The sequence below is a fragment of the Ochotona curzoniae genome, unplaced genomic scaffold, assembly GCF_017591425.1.
Source record: "Ochotona curzoniae isolate NIBS_2020 unplaced genomic scaffold, NIBS_Ocur_1.0 scaffold_3835, whole genome shotgun sequence".
Taxonomy (NCBI): Eukaryota; Metazoa; Chordata; class Mammalia; order Lagomorpha; family Ochotonidae; genus Ochotona; species Ochotona curzoniae.
This window is the reverse complement of record NW_024467114.1, coordinates 24540667-24557846: the sequence shown is the minus strand read 5'-3', so window position 1 is coordinate 24557846 and position 17180 is coordinate 24540667.

Here is a 17180-nt window from a genome sequence, read left to right as displayed (position 1 = left end):
TCTTGGTCTCACTAGGACTGCTGCACCTGTCAGTTCAGAAGGTCTTTGTGTCACAAAGAACAGAGTATCACTCGCCTCTAAGCAAAGCAAATTCTCCAAACACTACAAAGCTCAGAAGGGAAGAAAACAAAACAGAACAGAATAAGCTGGTTCCAGTCGGCCTGCTGATCGCTAACAATGTTCCTCAACAGGAACTCCAGGCAGGAACATTTTCCATTTTCAGAATGAGCTGTGGCTGCCACTCGCTATTTGTGTCAAACGTAAACTGTGTCACAGAGTCCTCGGATCGGCTTCCTCTTTGTTTAACTTTCCCTATTTCTGGATTCTCCACGGAGGAACTGGCAGGCTTTTCTCCAACCAGGCCTTTTCCTGCAAGCTACCTACTTGCTGTCTCGGCATTCAAATATCACACCCTTTGTCCCAGTGAAATGTTTACAGATCCCTCCACACTCTTCCATGCTAATCCTTTTCTCTCCTTTAGCAGAATTGGTCCCATTAGAGATTTGGAGAGGGCAAGGTAAGGAACGTATCCCAAGGGGTAAAACTTGTGTGAGAGTCAGACATGAAAAAGCTCCCCATAACCCCCCCACACACAAACCCTGCCCGGTGCAATAGCCTAGTGGCTAGTCTTCACCTTCCATATGCTGGGATCCTATGTGGGTGCTGGTTCATATCCACTTGCCCCAGCCAGCTCCCTGCTTGTGGCCTGGGAAAGCAGTCGAGGACGGCCCAAAGCCTTGGGACCCTGCATCCATGTGGGAGAAGCCAGAAGAAGCTCCTGGCTTCAGATTGGTGCAGCTCTGGCCATTGCAACCACTTGGGGAGTGAATCAGTGGGTGGAAGATCTCCCTGTCTCTCTTTCTCTCTGTATTATCTGACTTTCCAGGAAAAAAAAAACCCTTAAAGAGAAAGAAAGAAAGAAAGAAAGAAAGAAAGAAAGAAAGAAAGAAAGAAAGAAAGAAAGAAAGAAAGAAAGAAAGCCAACACACTTCAAAGAAGCTTCATTCTAGAAAAGCAGAAGTAACTCGAGGCAAAGTAAGTGCTAGAATCAGGTAAGCACTCCACAACCCACTCCAAACAAACACAGCACTTAGGGAAGTTCTGCCTTGGGTGATCATTCCACTTGAAATGCAAATCATCTTTTTCCCAGTGCAACTGGCCACTTCTGACTTCAGGGGAAAGAAAAGGATTAAACTGTGGTAATCTTGCAGTGCCCTGTACATCCTAACCTCCTCTCTCTCCAAAGACTCCCAGTGGAAGGAAAATACAGAAAAGCATACAACCTTAAAGAAACAGGAAAAGTGGGACTGTAGGGAAAGAGAGAAGATGGATGGGGTGAAACAGACAGAAGCCATTTTCCCCTCATTTCAGCCATGAAAAAAATCAGCAGAAAAGCAATTGATAAACTACAAGAAAGACAAAGGTTGCAGAATCTCTGTACTGGTATTGGTGGTTGGCATTTCTGAGTTAGATTATTCAGGGATTGAAAACAAGGCAGGACCAGAGGGCAGATACCCAACCAATAATAAACAATTATGTCATTTCACTTTCAGCTTCCCTGCTGGACAAACACCAAACCCAAGAGACCACAGAGGAGCTTACAGCTGAACAACTCACCCAACACCTGGCACGCAGTCCAAAGTCATCTAGGGAGATAATGTTGTTCAGTGGGAATAATAGGAAAGAGTTAGGGGATCTGCACACAGATTCAAACGTAAACTTAGAAATCCCATCTGGGGTAGGCTTTAGTCTATTGATTAAGATGTCCACACCCCACATCTAAGTGTCTGGGAACCACTCGGAGTCCAACTTCCTGCAGAGATACACTCTGGGAAACTCCAGTGATGTTTCAGGTAGTTGGTTTCTGCCATCCACATGGGAGACAAGAAACGTATTCCAGGCTCCTGGTTCTTACCTGGAAGTGTTGCTAAATGAATAAATGATGAAGAGACTAATTTTGGTGGAGCTGGATTACATTAGTTCTCTATCTGCTGAGAAGTCTTTTCGGAAGACAAAAATGAATGGGATATGGGGATATGGAGGAGTCTTCTCTCCCTGCCAAAAAAAAAAAAAAAAGGCAAGGACAAAGACCCAGCCTCAGGATGCCTAAAAAATATATGCTGACCAGGACACAATTACTGAGCAATTTACAAACAAGCTCACTCTAGAATCAGAATGCAAAGAAAAGGTTAAAAAAAAAAAGGACCCAACAGGAAAGCATTTGCTTTCTCAAGCCAACAAATCTAAGGACACGGCCTCCTCACTCCACACAGTGTGACTTGCAGCTTGTGGGGTCAAACAATAAACCCAAGAGAATGACTTCATGTTCCAGGCTGTTCCAGCAATACCTCTGGCAGGAAGGGAGGGGTGGTCTCAGCACCTCTGCTTGCACTGCTACACGTAGGAGGACAGTTTCTACAAAGAGAGCATGTGATTGCTGTGGTATGAGCTGAGTCCATACCTAAGGTATTTGAACAGAGACTGTATGAAAGTTCAATCGCATTCCTGATCTTGACCAGGAAAGTATGGTTCTTAGCTTCCTGCCCACTGCCCCCTGCCTACTCTCCCATGTCAATACAGGTCCTGACCCAGTGTTGTTCCAGAGGCCCTTCTCTCCAGAGGAGCTGCTTCCTGATTTGTATTCCTTAAAATGTTCTTAGTTATTCCATGAAAAATCCTTACTGTGAACCATAGGAAATGCTTAGCTAATAACAACCACGTTGGCTCTCTAACTGGGGCTGGCCTTGAGGTAAGGTGAGCTGCTACCCATTATGTGGGCATCCCATACCAGAACACCAGCTCAAGTCTGGCTGCTTCGTTTTTGACCCAACTCCCAGCTAATGTGCCTGGGAAAGCAGTGGAGGATGGTCCAAGTAAGTGGGTCCTGCTCTCCACGCAGGAGGCCTGGATGAGTTCTGCGCAACTGACCTTGGGCTAGAGCAGTCCCAACCATGGAGATCACTTGGAGAGTGAACCAGCAGATGGATGATTTCATTTGCTTTCTCTCCCCATCTGTGTTACTTTACATATTAAGTGAAGATCGAATGAATAAATATTTGTAATAAACAATACCTCTTGTTAAGGAGGGGTCATTCCCCATTTACCCTTAGTTTTGGAAGCTGATAAGGTGACATTTGGTATCATTCTAGGCAGTAACTAAGCCCTTTCCCCTCTCTCTGGGTCTTACCTCTGTGCGTATCAGAGAGTTATATGCTGCACCAGCTTTACCCCTCCTACATCAGATGATTTCCTCAAACAAAGGCAAATTCATGAACCAATAATAGTGACCTGATAACCCCAGAGGACTTTAACATGTTCCTGAATTTCTTCAAAACTGTCAGTCTACATCCCACTGCAGGATGGGTCTCTAAGGTAGATTTCCCTCCGTGGAGGGGGCCAGCCAGGCACTTCCCAATCAACTCCTAGGAAAGTGGAGCAAAGCGGCTCCCTGCTGAGAGCACTGACATCCCATTTGCTGGTTTGCACTCCCACCTCCATTAGCCTGGAATGCCGTTCACAAAGTCTGACCAGCTGTAAGACCTTGACAGGTGCAGACACGTTCAGATGCCAACAGAGCCAGCTCTTCCCACTCGTCCCAAAGTGTCCCCATTCTCATTTTGAACAGCCTTCTTTAAAAGGTTGTTTTTCTAGTTAATAAAATGTGTTCCTATGAGGTATTTTAAATTCTCTGGACATTTCTGTTCTTCCCCATGCCACACCAAGAGAGTAAAAAAGCATTTGTATTCGTTTAACACAGCAGAGGTAGAAGGTAGGGGTGAGAAGCAGCCATCTCCTACCCTATTTACTGGTGGGGAAATTGAGGGTGGGAAAGAAGAGTAAGGTCCCCAGTGTCACCCCTAGTGGGCACCAGGACTTGAGAGCACAGAGCTGTCAACTGCCCAAACCCAACAAACCAAACCTTTTCCACAGGGCTGGCAAGTAAGCCCAAGAGGGTCTCATGAGCCATGGATAGGCACAGGTGCTACCTGGGTAGTTACACTGTCTTGTTCTGTGGTCACCACAGACTGTGTCTTCAGTCACAGCTCCTCAAGGCAACAACTTCTGGCTGAGGCACCAAGCAGCACACTGGGTAAGGCATTTTCTATACACTGTTTCTATTCCCTCTATTGAAATTCTCTACTGAACTGAAGAAAAGCCAGTAACTATCTCTAACTCTCAGTGGGGAAACCCAGGCTTGCTAGGTTTCATTTGTCCAAGGTCACCAACTAGCAAAAGCTCCGGCTCTTGCCCCTTTCTATTCCATGACCCCATGCTGACCTGCAAGGACTGAAGCCCCCTCCCAGGGGACCCCTTCCACCTGTCTCCAGGGTCCCCGGTTTCCTCCTAATCCCGCGTTCCAGGGATAATAGCCATCTGCCTTCCTGGTGGGCTCGCCTTCCTCTGCCCAGCATGTTGGAACAGAAGGCATTTCCTCCTCTTCCTCCGCACCCACGAAATCAAAGGATCCAGAGATGTACAGGTGGAGGAGGGAGTTGGTGGAGGGTCAGGGGGAGAAGAATGTGCCCTGACCTTCCACTCCACCACCGCCACCTCCTCACCACTGGAGTGATAGAGACAGCCACAATTTGTTCTCTGCTCCCAGACTAGAAGGCGCCTCTTGGGCAGGAAGAAGCCCCGTTGCGATCGCCCCAAGTTATGCCAGGAACCCTGAAGCGGTGGTTTCCCTTCAGGGCGCGCCTAGATAAATTCTGACTGCAAAAGGAAAACTTAGAGGCAACCCAAAACATGCCAACACAATCTCACCCAACGGCTCTGTATCCTCTCAGCGCTCCCTGCGCCGGGCGGACCCAGGCGAGAACTGATCGCGCTGCACCTGCACTACTCACGCTGGCCGGAGTTCGTCCACCGTGCAGCGATGCGCAGGGACCCAAGCCGCAAACAGTGATCAGTAAAACAGCGCCTCCGATCATCAGCACCCTGCAGAACATCAGCTTTTAAGCATCTCTAGACTCACGTGACTCGGACCTAGAGAGCTAAAGGTGCGTCCCCACCTCCAGGCTGGCCGAGTCCGGAAACCTGGCGGCGCCACTTTGTAGCCCCGGGTGGAGTTTCAGAAATTCACAGAGCAAGCTCCACTGTGGTGCAACACCTGTTGCTTTGTTCCTTTGTTTTGATTTGTTTTGATTTCTCTCTCCCTGCTTAGAATTTCCACGTGTAGGTTGAAATCCCCATTCCCTTACTTGCCAGCCAAGATTGGAAATCAAGTGGTGTTTCCCTCCTGCAGCTTAACAAATCAGCAGGCACTCCTCGAAGGTCCCCATTGCTGTCTCAATAATGGTGGGGATACACCAAGTGACAATCTATTGCTACGCCCCTCCCCACCCCCCGCCCTCTGTTACAGCATGGAATCGCAGCCACCAGGCGTGCTCTGCAATGTAACTACCCCCATTTTGCAAGCTGGGAGTTGGAATCTAGAGAAGGCAGCCAAACCCCAACCTGGAGGAAACAATGGTTATTTTTTTTCAGCCACTTCCAACTGGGGGCAGTTATGCAACCTAGTAAGCTCACTGAGGCACCCTCTCTGTGGCCTGGAACAAACTACTTGTTGTCACTCCTTCTCAGCTTTCTCCCAAGAACCTGCTCTGCTGGGTTGCCTTTAGAACTCAGTGAGAAACCAGTCTGTCTATCCATCTTCATCCAGCACAAAGAAACATCTCATGACTGTCACTGGCCAACAGACATCACACAAGGAAGCCACTCCCTGTCTTCCTGTCTGGGCTCCTGCCTGTAGGCGGAAGCTCAGCCTATCTCCCCAGATGCCTCCCCCCACCCCAATCACCTGGGAGTTTGAACACCACTGAACACCAAGACAAGGTTGTCAGCCTTGGGAACATAGATGCTGGACAACAGTGCTGCTGGTGTGTCAACCTTCCAGGAAGGCGCAGGGCCACTGGGCAGGCAGCTGGAAGGTCTGGCACGCTCACCGAAAGGTTTGCAGAGGAATGGACATAGGGGTGCTGACTCCATAGAGACATGACTCCATGGGCTTTTCACCTTGTTTGGAGAAGGACAGCCTTCTAGGGTGTGAACCCTGCATATAGAGATAGCTACTGGGCAAAGAAAGTCTGTGGCCAAAATGGGTCCTAGCAAATGAAAACTAAAGACCAGTTCTGGGGCTCAGGGTGTTAATCCTCTGCCTATGACACCAGCAACCCTCTGGGCACTGGTTCAAGTTCCAGCTGCTCCACTTCCTATCCAGCTCCCTGCTAATTTGCCTAGGAAAGTAGTAGATGATGATGATGGCTCAAGTACCTTGGCGCTTACTACCTACATGGGAGACCAAGCTGTAGTTCCAGGCACCTGAATTTGGCCTGGACCAGCACTGGTGGTTGTAAAATCATTTGAGTAGTGAACCAGCAGGTATAAGATTTTCTCTCCCTCCCTCTCGGTGTCTCTTCCTCTCTCTATATAACTCTGCATTTCAAATAAATACATTTTTAAAAAGCAAATGGAAATCAAACTGAATTTTATAGTAATACACAATGAACCTATACAAAATCATAAGTGAGCAGGTGTATGACAGAGTGGTTCAGGCACTGTTTGGGATGCACGCATCCCATATTAACGTACTCTGGTTCAAATCCCAATTCTGCTTCCGATTCAATTTCCTGCTAAGGTGTACCCTAAGAGGTAGCAGGTAATGGCTGCAGAACTTGTGTCCCTGCCACTCATGTGGGAGGCCCAAATGGAATTCCTAACTCTGGACTGAGGCTTGGCCTAGCCCCAGCTGCTTCAGGCATTTGGCAAGTGAGTCAGTGGATAGGGTACAGCATTCACTCACTCTTTCTACCTTTCAAATAAGTAAAAAGAAAGACAGAAAGACAAAAAGAAAGAAAGAAGAGTGAAATGAAAAAGAGAGAGAGGAAAACAAAGAGGGAAAGAAAGGAATAACAAAGATGACTGGCACAATAATATTAAAAAACATTAACAGAATCTGCAACTTACAAAGAAAAGTCACTTAAAAGTTCAGTTATTTCCCGTGCACTTAGTCTTGTGAATGTTGAGTAACACATTTTTAGCTTTGTTTCTGTGAAAAATGATGCATATTATCTATATTAAAATTACAGTAATATTTATTAAAATTCAGTTGTGCACTGAATAGCAATCAACAACAGATCACATGTGTGGTGATGGTCCCATAAGATTAAAACGAAGCTGCAAAGCTCCTTCCAAATACTGATGTTCTCCCCACGGGGATGTGAAGCGAAATGTGTCTCTTGGGTGCTACTCATCATGTTGAAAGAAAGTACAGACCATCATGTACACGACATAAAACAGGTGCATGGTGGTGGCAATAGACAGAATCTACTGGTTTATGTATTTACCTGGGTAACTTTTTGTGCTTGTTTCAGAGGACACTCCTTATAAAAGAATGGAAGCAAAACGTCCTGATATGCCAGCAGCAGCTGCAGGTTTGTTGTGCTCACCAAGCCCTTCAATTTCACTTTTTATTCCTGTGCTTGATTTAATGCTACAGTATTTTTGTTGAGCATGACCCCTAAGTATACAGAATCTATTTGTAATGCTGCCAGTAGGAGAATGTGTTGACTGACTTATAAACAAAATTAAAAGTGATTAAGCACTAGGAAAGTGGAAAATCCGTAGTAGTTATTGCTCATCAGACACATCGATGCCACCCAAGTCATGGTACTTTTTTAAAAAAAATTATTGATTCATCTTTATTTCATTGAAAAGAAAAGAAGAGAGAAAGAGAGAGAGAGAGAGAGAGAGAGAGAGAGAGAGAGTTCATCTACTGATTCATTCCCCAAACACCCACAACAGTTGAGTTTGGCCAGGCCAAAGCCAGAAGCCAAGAACTCAGTATGAGTCTCTAGCGTGTGTGGCAGGGACCTGCTACTGTTTGGAAGCAAAGTAGCTGGGATTCAAACTAGATACATCCACTCCACCACAGCCCTAAAGAACAAGAAGGAGTGAAACTGTGAAAGGATCAGTCTGCTTGACAAGACTGACAATCCGGTCCAGAAGGGCTTGTGTCAAATACGGGGAACCTCCAATGACCTGCACTGAAGACTAGACACACAGGCACAAGCCTCTCTACTAGTGATCAGGGCCAAAGCCAGTGCCCACAGCTGTTTGAAATCTTGGAAGGAAAGGCTGGCACCAATATTGTAATTTCCCAGGGTACAAGTAGGGAGCCAGACAGGAAGTGGAGCAGCCAGGACACAGACTGGCACCCATATGGGATCCTGGTGCATGCAAGGCAAGGACTTTAGCCACTAGACCATCACACAGGCCCCAAATAAATGAATCTTTAAAATACATACATATACGTGTGTTTATATATGCATATACGTGTGTGTATACAAAGAGAAGCAACTTCAACATCTTGTCTGAGGTGGCGACATGATGCTGGCATTAAAAGTGGACAGCCCTTGAGGGAGAAATGAAGACCAAGCAGAGGGCGCCATGTGGACCAGAGCATGTGCTCTGTTCTGGAATGATCCACTGCTCACAGATTGAATGCATTCACATGGGTGAGGGCCTGAATAAGACTGAAGGCAGCCATTGGGTCAGAGCGAGCTTGAACGTTCAGCCACAGAGGCTGGTGTCATCCACAATTATTAGATTGGGAAATCAGGGCTTATTGTTTTTTTTTATTTAGCAAAATAGAGCAGAGTGGAACTGAGCAGCACAGGGCAATAGAACAGGTGTCTGCTGCCCTGGGCTGGGGCAACAATGCACCAGTAACTGAGGGGCTGTAGGCAGTAGAAATTCATTGTCTCACCCACCTGCAGGGAGGAAACCTGACATTTAAGGCCACCAAAGGCCTTGTCCACAGCAACCTGGAGGGGAAGGCTGCTGCCTTGCTTCTGTCTTCTGGTAGCCCCAGGCATTCCTTGCTTTGTGACAAGGTTGAGACTTCCTGGGTCTCACAGCAGCATTTGGCCTCTGGCCACATTCAGCTCTGCATCCTAATTATCCCTTTTTTGAAGACACCACTCCTATTGGATCAGGGCTTATCCTAATGAATTTAACATGCAAAGTTCTATTTCCAAACAAGGCACAGTCTAGGATAGTGGGGATTGGGACTTCAATGAGGGGGTTTTGTGGGACATAACTAAGCCCATGAAAATGGGAGAATAAATCTGCAAAACTTTCTGTTTGGAATGTTCATGTATATGTATGTGTGTGTGTGTGTATTGTTCAACCATTTTTAAACATTTGATCTTTTGAGTGGCTTCCAATTTTTCCATACAATTATTTTTTAAAAATTCATATTTATTTGAGAGGCAAAACGTGAGACAAGGGTGGGAGAGAGAGATACCTCTTATCTGTTGCTTCACCACCCAAGATTCCATGGCTGGGCTGGTGTGAAGCCAGGAGCTGGGCACTCAGTTCAAGTCTCCCATGTGGGTGGCAAGGACACAAGTACTTGCGCCACCATCACCTGCCACCTCCCAGTGTGCACATTAGTAGGAAGCTGGCACTGGGAGCAGAGCTTGAACTTGAACCCATGCACCCTGATGTGAGCTGCCCATGTCCCTATCCTGTCTTAACTTCTGCCCAAAATCTCCACACTTTTCCTTATTATTATTTCAAGTGGTCATATTTTCATATAAAATTGTGCACATGATTTTTTAAAGGAAAAAAAAAAAAACCTCTCAAAAGCAGAATGACTGAGGCAGAAGAGAACCCTGCTGGCTAAGGAAAGCCCCGGCACAATGGTGTGGGGTTGGGGAGGGTGGGGTGTGCATATAGGAATGAGCTAAATCAGTAAACTGTAGTGAAAATAATCCTTGCCCAGGAGGCTGAGTGTAAGGACCAAGACGTGTAGGGTGGTCCTTACCTTTGTGTCCGTGGACTTCTAGAACAAGCAACCACATGCCAGGGGACTCTCAACCTCCTCTTAACTATTTACATAGTTAAGACCCTATTTCCAAATTTCCAAATAAAGCCATATTCTGAGTTTCATGTGGAATGGGAATTGAGTGTGACACGCTTCAACCCCCTGTCCCTATGGAGAGGTTAATACAGCTTAGAGCAACAGTTAGGCACACAGAGAGAATTTGAGGATAGCTGGACATGGGGTTGGCAGAGGAGTAAAGCTGTGCATTCTTCTACACAGTAAAAGGATACTTCAAAGAGTTCATGGAAAATGGAATGGACAAACATGTGTATTTTTGATGAAAAAAATATTTGGAGGCTGGGGCTGGTGTCAATTCAAATGCTGGTTGCTTGGCATCTGATTCAACTCTCCGTTAACACACCTGGTAAGGCTCAAGTACTTCAGCTGCTGCCACCCACATGGGAGATCCAGACGGAGTGCTTGGAGCTAGGCCTTGGTTGTTACAGCTATCTAGGGAGTAAACCAGCACGTGGAAGATGTTTCTATTTGTGTCTTTCCCTCTCTCCTTATTCTGTCTTGCAAATAAAGAAATAAATTCTTGAAAACACCTTTGAAAGTCTATAGTACACATTTCTCATGAATTTTTTGAAGTCTCTGCCTTCTTTCCCTGTCATCCTTAGCATTCATTCTCCAGTGGATAGCATCTTCTGGAGAAGCAAACCTGTTGAGCTCTGCAGACAGACCGTCTGGAAGCCACACTGTGATGGAGGGGTCACTGCTAGGCATCCTTCAAGCCAGGCTGCACAGATGTACTGTGCAGGAGTAGGGGAGACACACAGTGTGGGTGCTGTGTTTCCCTAAAGACACATGTGGTCCTTAGTCACCCTCCATTCTCAGCGCTTCTGCCAGTACAGTTGGTAACATATTTCTAATGCCTGTAAGAGGGATGCTTCCAAAACACATGTCTCCAAATTTTCATAACTCTGATCAACTTAGTAGCTGAGAATCAATATATGCAACTTACGAAAGAGAGACAGCTACTCCTAGTTAAACTTTTTTCTTTTTTAAAAGACTTATTTATGTTTATTGGAAAGGCAGATCCACAGAGAGAAGGACAGACAGAAAGATCCTCCATCCTCTGGTTCACTCCCTAAATGGCCACACCAGCTGAAGGCAAGCCAATCTGAAGCCAGGAGCCAGGAGCTTCCCTGGGGTCTCCCACTCCCTTAGGGTCCTAAGGCTTTGGGCCCTACCCCGCCACTTACCCATGTCATAAGCAAGGGAGCTGATGGCACACGGAGCAGCTGAGTGCCCATATAGGATGCTGACACTTGCATGGGGAGGATTGGCCGTTGAGCCACCACGCCAGCCCCCGTAAGTAAACTTTGTAATTCTCTTCCTTGTATTGAGAGTGCTCAACAATGGGTAAAATAATGGATCAGCAAAGAGATTGCTAAAGGTTCTTAATTTGTTTGACTTTCCTGAAACAAGACTTAAAAGGTCAGGCTGATCAGCTCAGTGATTTAGCACTCCCGAGCTCTGTGTTCTCTGTATCCACGTGTTCCCTGGAGGCTGCATTTATTAAACCTCGGTGGGTCAGAACAGGAGTGAAGCTGTCTGAATCATTGTACCAGGTGACCTCAAGCAATTTCCTTATCTCTATTTTCTCACCCATAAATGGGAAAGTGAATATCAGCTACCCCGCAGTGTCTGGATGAAACAAGATAGTACACATAAAAGACTCCAACAATGGTGACTGTACCTGACTTGACACATAAACCCACAAGACCCCTGGCCCGTGATTGCCAATCTCCTCGACTGTCTGCTTCACACACCAAATCGTATCTGGCTACTCCGCACAACCATGTCAACTGACCAACATCCAGAGCTTTGCAGTGTTCCTTATAACCCAGTTAAGAAGACAGACAACAGCTTGTTTACACATCTCAGGCAGGGAAACCCAATTGCACTTATCTAGATCTGCAGGTTGGATTTTATATCCGCAGTGGCTGCCGCTAAGATAAATGTGGAGCTGGAATGGAAACAAGGGGTACGGATTAACCTTGTCAGAGCAACCCTGGCCCTCTCAGAAGTGAGTGCGTGGCTCTCTTCCCCACATTTGTCAAGGCCTCCGCTCGGGGCCTCCTCTAGGGAATCCACACCTACCTGCTGTGGAGTGCCCTCTTCTCACTGGCACAGCAGTGAGGGAAAAATGTCTTGGCCTGCAATGCCTTCGCTCGCCCAAGGAGAACTTTGCCTAAGAAAGAAGTGAGATGTGTCACGCCCGCAGATAGGAGAAAGGCGGGTGTGATGGTGCAAGGAAGGATGCGGAGAGCCAGCTGAGGAAGCCCATAGTGGCTCTGCTCCTACTGCATCACGTGAAAGGCTTCAGGATGTAGGCCCAGGTGGCACTGCATGAGACCCATGAGTACCCTGCGGTGGAAGGAAGCGCTTTGGTTTCCTGACGCATTCCAGCCAAGGGCTCCCTCTGAAGACCAGCCCCAGGGGCCGCTCTCCAGGGAAGTTGTGGCTGATTACATGGTAATTATTTATAACAAATGCAGATCTCTGCTTGGTCATCCTTCTCTGGGTTCCTTGCTTGCTTATGCCTGGGTTAGCAGGGAAGCAATGTCCAAATTCATCGTTGTCTTTTGTCAGTCAGCGTGTCTTCCTTCACAGCCAGATGGTTCGGTGCCCTCTGGCAGGAGGTGCTAAGCTTTTCTTACAAAAGGAATATTTGCAGCTTCCCATGGGTTCTGGCGGAGGGCAAGGGGAAGCTGGGAAAACAAGCCTTTGGTGGTTTACGAATGAATTAGAGCTCACCAGGACTTGCCCACCCAGGGCAGCTGAGCAAGCCCCTGTCACACTAGGAGAAAGAACAGGGGAAATGTTTGTAGGATTTCAGAGCTTACCCCAAACTTCTCCTACGTTATCACTTCTCATTTTCCCATCAGCCCTGCAAAGCACAAATCTACACGGTGAGCCCGCCTGTGTGCTTGGGATGCTGCCTGGCTAAGGGCATGGGCTTAAGGATAGATGGAGGGTGGTTTTGAGTCGTAGCTCAGACTCCTCTTGGCTGTGTGAGCCTTGCTGTGTTAATTAACCTCTGTAAGTCTCCATTTTCTCATTTGTGGAAGGAAGACAACACCAATCCCTTGGGGTTGACGGGAAGATTTAATGGAATTCCTCACAGAGCTGTTAAGTTGCCCAGCACCTGTCCTACAGTGGGCAGGTCGCTCGCTTGCTCCAGTAAAGACACTGACAACATGCTAAGCTAAGACAAATAGGATTGACTGTCTCCCCCCCCCCCATCTCTTATTTGGGTTTTATTTTCTTTTTCTCTGGTAGTAACCTTGGAATGAACTTCTGGAACTTGACAACATGGCCGGATGATGGGATTCAAGTCAAACATCTGTGCCTAGATCTCAATGCATGGCAGCTCACACGACACTGCTTAGAGCCTCCTACCTGCTTAATTCCCGCTCCATGTGCTCTCCCTGCCCTCCCTACCCCAGAGGGAGGAGTTGACTAAGTGAACTGGGAAGTAGAAATGCACTCAGAAAATGACGTAGTGCCTCCACACACCCTGTGTGACACAGTATCTACCATCATGAGTTTGTCCCCTACGTGCCACCCAGACGCCCGTCAGCCGAAAGAACAGTGAGGGAGGTACCCTTCTCACTCTCAGCAGAATGATCCAACAAGGAATTGATTTTTCTTTTTTTTTTTTTTTAAAGATTTATTTGTTTTTATTGGAAAGACAGATATACAAAGAGGAGGAGACACAGAGAGGAAGATCTTCTGTCTGATGGTTCACTCCCCAAGCGGCTGCAACGGCTGGAGCTGAGTGAATCCGAAGCCAGAGCCTCCTCCGGGTCTCCCACACAGGTGCAGGGTCCCAAAGCTTTGGGCCGTCCTGGACTGTTTTCTCGGGCCACAGGCAGGGAGCTGGAAGGGAAGCGGGGCTGCCGGGATTAGAACTGGCACCGATATGGGATTCTGGTGCATTCAAGGCAAGGACCTTAACTACTACACTATCATGGTAGGCCCGGAATTGATTTTTCATTAATGCTACTTTATTTTTAAAGCTTTTTTTAATTTGAAAGGCAGCTTTATAGAGAGAAGGAGAGACAGAGAGAGAGAGGGATCCTCCATTTGCTGGTTCACTCCCCAGATGGCTGCAATGGCCAGAGTCTAGCCTATCCAAAGCCAGAAGCCAAGTGCTTCCTCCAGGTCTCCCACATGGGTGCAATGTCCCAAGGACTTGGGCCATCCTCTGCTGCTTTCCCAGGCCACAAGCTGGGAGCTGGGTCAGAAGTATAGCAGCTGGGACATGAGCCACATGGAATGCTTACACTTCAAGGAAAGGATTTAGTCTGTTGAGCCATTACATCTATCACCCCCCCCCCCCAGGACACACATTCGGAATTCTTAACTTCTGGTTTCCTTTGCCCGCTGCTGGCTACAAGGTAAATTTTATTATTTTATTTTAGATTTATTTATTTATTATTTTTTATTGGAAAGACAGATATACAGAGAAAAGGAGAGACAGAGAGGAAAGATCTTCCCTCCCATGAGTCATTCCTCAAGTGGTTGCAATGCCTGGAGCTGAAGCTAGGGACCAGGAGCTTCCTCCCAGTTTTCCATGTGGGTGCAGGGTCCCAAGGCTTTGGGCCATCCTTGACTGCTTTCCCAGGCCACAGGCAGGAGCTGGATGGGAAGTGGGGCCGCTGGTACACGAACTGGAGCCCATATGGGATCTCAGTTTGTGAAAGGTGAGGACTTTAGCCGCGAGGCTACTGCACCGGGCACCACAAGATTAATTTTAAAGTTGGTGACTATATATGACCCCAAATGATGTGATAAATATCCAATGGCCCTTGGGAGAAACAAGTGTGACCACCCTGGCAGTTGCCATCATGGTGGGAGCACACGAGTAAAAAGAGAGCACCTGATCAGGCATGAAGGCAGAGGAACAACATCCTCAGATTGCTTCTGGGACCATGATTCCACAGCCCTAAAGGCCACTAGACCCTACCTCCTAAAGGATCCACCCTCTGCTTAGCCAAACTGTGGACCAAGTACTGTACGTACACTCCTAAGGGGGAAAACTACATGAAAACCATAGCAGTAGCCTAAGAACTAAGACCATTATCGAAGAAATGAATAACAAGTTTCTCTAAAATAACAAGACAAGGACCAGAGAAGAGAAAGAGATTTAAAGGGGTTAAGTTCTTCCTACAAGCTAAAGCCATGTTGAATATACCCTACATAATGCCTCATTTGGACTCCATGTAATCCTAAAGGATACTATTCTATGCTTTGTTTTACCAGAGAGCAACAGAAGAACAGAGATACTAAATAATTTGTCCAAGGTCAAAGTCCCAGAACCAGAACTCAAGTCTATCTAATACCAATTCTCATCCCAGTCCCCATTTGTTCTCACCTCCAACTAGCATGCTCCGTTCTCAAGTTTAAGATCAAAGGCTTTGGATTATCTGTGTCATGGCTCTGCTTCCCCGTCTTAACTCCTGTCCCTCCAGCAGGGTTCCCTGTGAACGAAGCCCTTGTTCGGCTGGGACCAGGAGGGTCAGTGGAGGGAGTGGGCAGTTGCCTACGTGCTTCTTTGAAGGTGAAGACAGCTGGAAGGGACCTTCCTCCAATGCTCTGTCTTTTGGAGCAGTGAAAGGAGTGTCCCTTGAGGGACTGCTGCTGGACAGCAGGGCCTGAGCTGACTGGAGAAAGAAGGCCACCTGCTTCAACTGAACCCACCACACCACCACCATTGTTGACTGTTAGCTAGGAAACTTGTATTCTTTTTTTTTTTAATTACATTGCATTATGTGACACAGTTTCATAGGCTCCGGGATCCCCCAACCCCTCCTCTACCCTCCCCCATGGTGGATTCCTCCACCTTGTTGCATTACAGTTCAAATTCAGTCAAGATTCTTTCTTTGCAAACATATACCAAGCATAGAGTCCAGCATCTTATTGTCCAGATAAATTCAATGGGGAAACTTGTATTCTATTCAGCCTTACTCCTCTCTTCCACCACTTCAGTCTAAAATGGGCTGAGGGGTTATGAAGGCAAAACATGTTGAGATGGAGAAAATTCCCGGGACACAAGCAAAGGTAAACAGCACTGAAAACTCAAAGATAAGGGTATAACAGAATGTTCGTCAGAAAATGCAATCACACCATTTTTTTTTGGTGTGAAATATTTTTGAAATCCATGCAGGCAAATGGATTGTGTGTGTCTAGTGCAGTGGCTCATGGCTAACTCCTCACCTTTCAAGTGTTGGGATCCCATATGGGCAAGGCTTCACGTTCCGACTGCTTCACTTCCCAGCCAGCTCCCTGGTTGTGGCCTGGGAGGCAGAAGAGGATGACCCAAAGCCTTGGAACCCTGTAGTGGTGTGAGAGACCCAGAGGAGGCTTTTCTTTCTTTTCTTTTCTTCCTTTTTTTTTCTTTTCTTTTCTTTTCTTTTCTTTAAGATTCCTGTATTTTTATTGGAAAGGCAGATTTACATAGAGAAGGAGACACAGAGAGGAAGATCTCCCATCTGCTGGTTCACGTACCAAGTGGCCGCAACGGCTGAAGCTAAGCCAATCCAAAGCCAGGAGCCAGGAGCTTCTTCTGGGTCTCCCATGCTGGTGCAGGGTCCCAAGGCTTTGGGCCATCCTCTTCTACATCCCAGGCCTCTAACGGAGAGCTGGATGGAAAGTGGGGCCACCTGGTGCTCATAAGGGATCCCAGTGTGTGCAAGGCGAGGACTTTAGTCATTAGGCTATTGTGCTGGGCCCGGAGAAGGCTCTTAGCTGCCAGCTCTTAACTCATGGCTTCTGATTTGCTCAGCTCTGGCTGTTGCACCCATTTGGTGGAATGAATCAGCTGACAGAAGATCTTTCACTTGGGCATTCTTTCTTTCTGTGAATCTGATCTACCTTTCCAATAAAAATAAGTAAACTTTTTTTTTTTAAGCGTGCATAGAGGACCCGGCGCGGTAGCCTAGTGGCTAAAAGTCCTTGCCTTGCATGTTCCAGAATCCTGTATGGGTGCCAGTTCTAATCTCAGTGACTCTGCTTTCCATCCAGCTCCCTGCTTGTGGCTTGAGAAAGCAGTCAAGGATGGCTCAAAGCCTTGGGACCCTGCACCCATGTGGGAGAACCAGAAGAGGCTCTGGGCTCCTGGATTCAGATTGGTGCAGCTCTGGCCGTTGTGACCACTTGGGGAGTGAATCTTAAGATGCAACATCTTCCCCTCTGTCTCTCTCTCTGTATATCTGATTTTCCAATAAAAATAAATAAATCTTTTTTAAAGTGTGTATAGATTTCAACATTTTTCCATACA